The sequence below is a fragment of the Myripristis murdjan genome, chromosome 17, assembly GCF_902150065.1.
Source record: "Myripristis murdjan chromosome 17, fMyrMur1.1, whole genome shotgun sequence".
Lineage (NCBI taxonomy): Eukaryota > Metazoa > Chordata > Actinopteri > Holocentriformes > Holocentridae > Myripristis > Myripristis murdjan.
The window spans coordinates 8,419,542-8,426,193 of NC_043996.1; positions in this window are offsets into that span (position 1 = coordinate 8,419,542).

Below are 6,652 nucleotides of genomic sequence, written 5' to 3' on the forward strand. Positions count from 1 at the left end.
AAAAGATAAACCCTTTCCCATTATAAGTGATCTTAGTGCAGCAAAACATCAAATCTGGGTCACATATGTTTAAAAATCTTTCCTGTGTTCCTGTTCCCATCAGGTTGAGTAATATCCACCTCTTGATATGACAGACCAATGTTTTGTTTTCCTGTTAATGAAGTAGACGAAGGTTATTGGTTATCTCTGTCGCTGGATTTGCACAAGGGCAGAAAATCATATTTTTAACCGTAAATGGCACAGAGACGATGTTTTTGTTTGTGGCTAAATGTAAGAAAACTGATCTACACTCTGTCTAATGGGAGTTAAAAACAGTTTTTTTGCTCCTGTATAAATCCAGTGATCATAATTGGATCCATTTATTGTTGTAAATGGATTCAAGTACTTCTCTGGAGTTGATTAGTCTTGGGATTAAGAAACCAAAGGGAATGGCTGTGCCTGAAAAATGGTCAGCACATGCATAATCTTAATAGTAAGGGCTACTAACTGTGCTGTATACTGTAGCATCCAGTGAGTGAAAACACACACAAACACACACAAAATAGATATTCAATTCATACTGAAGCCCAGATGTGGACTGTGTAAGGTTCATTTTTTCTACTGCTCCCGATCATTCAATTGTGTTTTAATCCTGCTTATTTCCTTGTTTTTTTTTTTTTTTTTTTTTTTTTTTTTTTTTTTTTACTTTTCTGATGACGATTCAGTCAATTCGAATCAAGGTCAAATGAAAACAGGAAATGTGCTGAGATTTTCAATATGCTGATGTAAAAAAACAAAAGAGGCAAAGTTAAGTTTTACTTTCAGTATTCAGACATGGATATTCCAGATATTCTGCCTCCTCTTAAAAAAGGAACAATAAAACAACTGCTCCACGTTACTGAAGTCAGCTCACATCCAAGTCAACAGGCATCAGTTTTGTTTGACAACAACAGAAGACAACACTATACGAACATTATAGAAGTTAGGAATGTAAAAGGAAATGTATCTGTAAAGACTAACAGATAGACTAATATATTTGGACAATCTAACATATCGACTAGATCATGTATTAGTCCTACAAAAGTCAACTTTATATATGTATAAATTCAAGCAATTCTGCGCACAATTGTTCTGGGCTTCCCAAAAGTATTTTTCTCATAAGTGTGATAGGCTGGAATTACCCATGTGTTTAGCAATGGAAAACGAGAAAAGAAATCCATCAAATACTGGCTACATAATGCCAGCTCAATCACACAAATCAAATATGTTGTTTAAAGTATGGGGTGGTTTTCCCAAGACACCATTTGCATGGATTTCCACTGAAACAAAATGAACTTAATGTCATAATGTCGGGGTGCTGAGCAGATAAGTTGACCAAAATGGATTCCACAAACCCACGACATTTTTTTAGTTTGAGTCAAGTCCCAATATTTCCAGTCACGCTCCACAACACAAGATAACTGAAGAAGATATGCAGGAAAGAAAACTCTTTTCAAAAAGTAGTAACAACACTTTTGGGAAATCCAGCCATCAAATCACTTTCATTTGAAATTGCTTTTGTGGAGCTCAAACCAGACTTAAACATCTTCTGTATGCATGTATTTATGTCAGAGAAATGCTGGTATCCATTACCCAGAAATGATGAAATATCCCATCCAAATATTGTACTTGTAAAAGTGTAATCATGTTCTGTGTGATATTATACTGTACTTTATACTCTATATAAAATAAATAGCAACTTTATATTGATCCATATACTGCATTATTAGTTATTTGTCTTTTTTATTTATGCACAGAAGATCTGTCCTTAACTCACTTCTATGGAACTCAAAGTTACAATAAAAACCAATGCATATATTTGAATAATGCCCAGACACTGACTGGATTTACACACAAATTAACAAACAATATTTCTGGTCTCTCCTCGCATTTTCTGATTTTTGCCACAGACTGGATTGCATTTCAAAAATATGCCAGAATTAAAAATAATACCTGCATATCTTGAATAATCATGTGAAGTAGATTTTTATCGTATGATATACATACAAGTGACAGTTAACCCTTAAACAACATTTGACCCATAAAACTGCAAATTACACCAGGGGGGCTTTTTTTTTTTTTTTTTTTTTTTTTTTTAAGTGCCCCCTGCCTCCCTAGTCGTTTGCACCGTGCCATAAAACATCATGACCCTAAAACTGCAGGCCGTGCAGAGTTTTTTACCACCAGGGTCCATGTAAAAAGCATCAAATTCATGGAGTTGGAATTCTAGGAAGTGTTTTTGCATTGTGTACGCTCTGGTGGAGCACTTCCCCATTCACCAGTTGGCCTTCAGCATGGCAGAGGGGGAGACGGTTGGACTTGACCAAGGTGTGTAGTGCGAGGCATCATGGGTATTTTACCCAAACACCTGGAAGTATGACCAACATTTTACACGCTAATAAAATAGGATTTTTTTCCTCACTTTTTTGTCATTTTATTGTGAAGGTATAAAGCTGAAACATGTTGTGAGGTCATGCCACACACTTGAAGCTCCATAATTTATTTGGATAGACACGATGTTTTTGCCCCAACTTTCTGACTTTAGATGTGAATCTGACAGATAAAGGTGCAACATATGACATTTTAACCTCAATAAATCATCCAAAGTATTAAAGTAATTTTCAGGCATAAGAATATATATATATATATATATATATATATATATGTATATATATATATATATATTTATTTTTTTTTTTTTTTTTAAAGAGACTAGACCAGCCTCTAGTGGCCTTTATGCTGCATTTACATTCTGTGCCACAGAGTCGGATTTTGTGAGAAAGCCACGGGATTGGTTTATGGTACAAAACAGGATGAGGCTACTGTTCTTCCAGCGAGTTTCAACATCAAACAAGTGAGCTCAACGAGGTTTATAAAAATGTGGTCTTGATTTTGAACAGCACAAAAAAAAAAAAAAACATGCATGAGATAGAGGCCCTACCAATCAAAATGCTACACAGTAGCACCTTTAAATGTATGAGGAAATGCTCAGATTCCCCTCTGCAGGAACAACAGTCACTCTCACACATGGCCATCTCATTGCATGGGGTAAAAAATATTCAGTAGAGCTATATTTGATAAAGAAGTTAAAAAAAAGTCTGTGCAGTGACCAGGACATCATATTTGGCTATGCAAGATACTAGAAAAATGGGAGGTTTTCTTAGAATATGTCTGCTACTCAAGGCTAATCTGTAAATTGAACATATTGTTTAAATAAGCACATTATTCCGGTGACTGTGTGGACACACAAATCTAATTTGTCAATGTCAAGACGGGCATGCTTGATCAGTCGACCTACTGAATATGTAAATAGCCTTGTTGCCACTGGTCATGCCTTGTCTTGTTGAAATGTAGTGAGCCGTGCAGACACTTAAGGGCAAGTTCATGGCTCATAAGTACAGTAAGAGCATTGTTGTAGATTTCCCCTTTCAGTATGCAAATTTGTGCTAGACAATGACTGCTAGGCTTTTGTGTCGAAAATGTTGTTGGTCTCTGGGAGAGACATTGTGGGAGACAAGGAGATATTATCTACTGAATTTTGAGGAATATCGATTTTAAGTGGTTTGACAAAATTCCTCTAAGACTGACCAGTGTGGTCAAACTATCAAAGAAGGATTCAGCAAGATCTCTGGGATTCATTACCATGGAACCAGCACGATTTCCCCTGACATTTAAAAACAAGGCTGTTGCAGTGTTCACATCGGGTCTAATTTTCCCTTAATGCAAGCTACCGACTGGAGGAAAAAAAAAAGAAAAACGCTCACGTCAGCCTCTGAGCGGCAATTACAAGAAGGATATGTGGGAATTTTTTCACAGGCTTTGATATTTCCCACTTGGCATTGCAAATTGTGAAAATGGGTTAACGCAAGTAGCTGACACTGTCGCACATTCACTGAAGCTGCATGGTGGTGCAAAACAGTCAAAACTAGAGGAGTGCCTTCAGGCGTATAGCTCCCGTTTTCTCAGGACTATAGGCTACCCTATGTGCTGAGCAAAACTTCATAGAGACTCAAGCAAGCTAAATGTATTGTCAAATGCCTCAAATTATAAAATATATTAATAATAATAATAATACATTTTATTTATAAGCGCCTTTCACAAACACTCAAGGACACTTTACAAAAGATGAAACAGCAAAAAACACAGGTAAAAGACTAACTAAAATACAAAGGAAACAATGCAAATACAAAGGAAACAATGCAATTACAGGGAGTACGCAGCTTTAAACAGGTGAGTTTTGAGTCTAGATTTGAACAGAGGGAAAGAGTCGATGTTGCGGATGTCCGGGGGGAGTGAGTTCCAGAGTTTGGGAGCAGAGTGGCTGAAGGCTCTGCTCCCCATGGTGCTGAGGCGGACGGAGGGCACAGAGAGGTGGATGGAGGAGGAGGATCTGAGGGAACGGGAGGATGAGGCAATGTGAAGGAGGTCCGAAAGATAGGGAGGGGCGAGGTTGTGGATGGCCTTGAAGGTATACAGGAGGATTTTGTAGTCTATCCTGAATTTAACTGGGAGCCAGTGGAGTTGCTGCAGGATAGGGGTAATGTGCTGAAATGAAGGGGTTTTGGTGATGATGCGGGCAGCTGAGTTCTGGACCATTTGGAGCTTATGGAGGGATTTGTGAGGGAGGCCGAAAAGAAGAGAGTTACAGTAATCTATGCGGGAGGTGACAAGGCTATGAACAAGGATGGAAGTGGTGTGGGGGGTGAGGGAGGGGCGAAGTCGATTTATGTTGCGTAGGTGAAAATATGCAGACCGGGTAATATTGCTGATGTGAGATTGAAACGATAATGTGCTGTCGAGGATGACACCCAGACTCTTGACCTGAGGGGAGGGGGAAACTGAGGAGTTGTCAATTGTGAGGGAAAAACTGTTGGCTTTGGATAATGTAGATTTAGTTCCAATGAGGAGGATTTCAGTTTTATCACTGTTAAGTTTTAGGAAGTTTGAGGTGAACCAAGATTTTATTTCAGATAGACAGGCGGTGAGGGAGGACGGGGGTAGGGTGGAGGTTGGTTTGGTGGATAAGTAGAGCTGGGTGTCATCCGCGAAGCAGTGGAAAAGGATGTTGAATTTGCGAAAAATATGGCCAAGGGGAAGGAGGTAAGTAATGAAGAGAAGGGGCCCCAGGACAGAGCCCTGGGGCACACCTGTAGAGACGGGGGAAGGCTGGGATTGGAAGGGCTTGAGTCGAATGAACTGTGTGCGGCCAGAGAGATATGAATGAAACCAGTCAAGGGGGGTGTGAGAGATGCCAATGGAGGATAATCTATTGAGAAGGATGGTGTGAGAGATGGTGTCAAAGGCCGCACTCAGATCAAGGAGGATGAGGATGGAAAGTGAACCAGAGTCAGCTGCCATGAGGAGGTCATTAGTGATCTTAGTGAGAGCAGTTTCTGTGCTGTGGCGGGGGCGGAAACCAGACTGGAAATGTTCATAGAGGCAGTTGCGAGATAGATGGGAGTGGAGTTGAGTGGCAACAGTTTTTTCGAGAATTTTGGAAAGGAAAGGTAGGTTAGAAATGGGGCGGAGGTTATTGTAGTCATTGGGATCTGAACCAGGTTTCTTCAGAATAGGGGTGACAGCTGCAACTTTGAAGAGTGAGGGAACAATTCCAGTGGTAAGTGAGGAGTGGATGATGGCAGATATGAGGGGGAGCAGAGAGGAGTGGCAGGATTTGACCAGAGCTGTGGGAAAGGGATCCAGATGACAGGTGGAGGGCTTGGATTTACGAATGAGATCGGCGATTTCTGAGGCAGCCGGAAGGTAAAAGCTGGAGAGCGGCTGGCAGTGAGGGAGGAGTTCAGACGAGGAGGGAGGGGAGGGGGGGGATATTACTGTATGATTCAAATACAATACAGTATACTATATAAAATATACTAAAAAAAACTCCAAAACCTCTTGAGTTTAGCCTTGTCATGTTCTCGCTGTATGCGTTTTACTTTATTAAACACTTTCTACCAGGAACCTTTACCTGGAACTTGTGGCTCACAAGCCATAGGTTCACAAGGTCACAAGTCATATCACTTTTCCACATTTCAAAAACAGCTTGAATTAATTCAAAATTCAAAATTACTGCTATGGTCTATCGCCTTTTACAGTTGTGAAGATTCAGGCTTTTTAACTTATTTTAACCCGTTTGCTGACAGATCATCAGGCTCGAGAGAGAGAGAGAGCAGCTATGGTCGAGTGAGCTAGACAATGAATGAGGAAAGAGTGCGGAAGTAGTGAGAACAAATGTTTTTCAAAGGTTTTGAATCACTGCAACCACGAGAGGCTCTTAATAGTACAGGCACTGCACACAAAAAAAATTGTAGGGGTGATAGACCCAGTAGTTTGTGAGAATTGCTGCACACACACACACACACACACACACACACACACACACACACACACACACACACTCACACACACACACACACACACACAACCAAACACATGATCCATAGAGGATCAAGGATTGATTATAATCAGAGTTACACAATCAGCTCCTTAGAACAGAACAAACAAAATGTGCTGCTGCTCATTTACAGTCGATTTCAAACTAACATCACAAATACAACATAAATACAAATGATCCTGGAGGTGGGTGTTCCAATAAGTTGAACACATGTCTGTTTCCAAGCTACAGCCACAA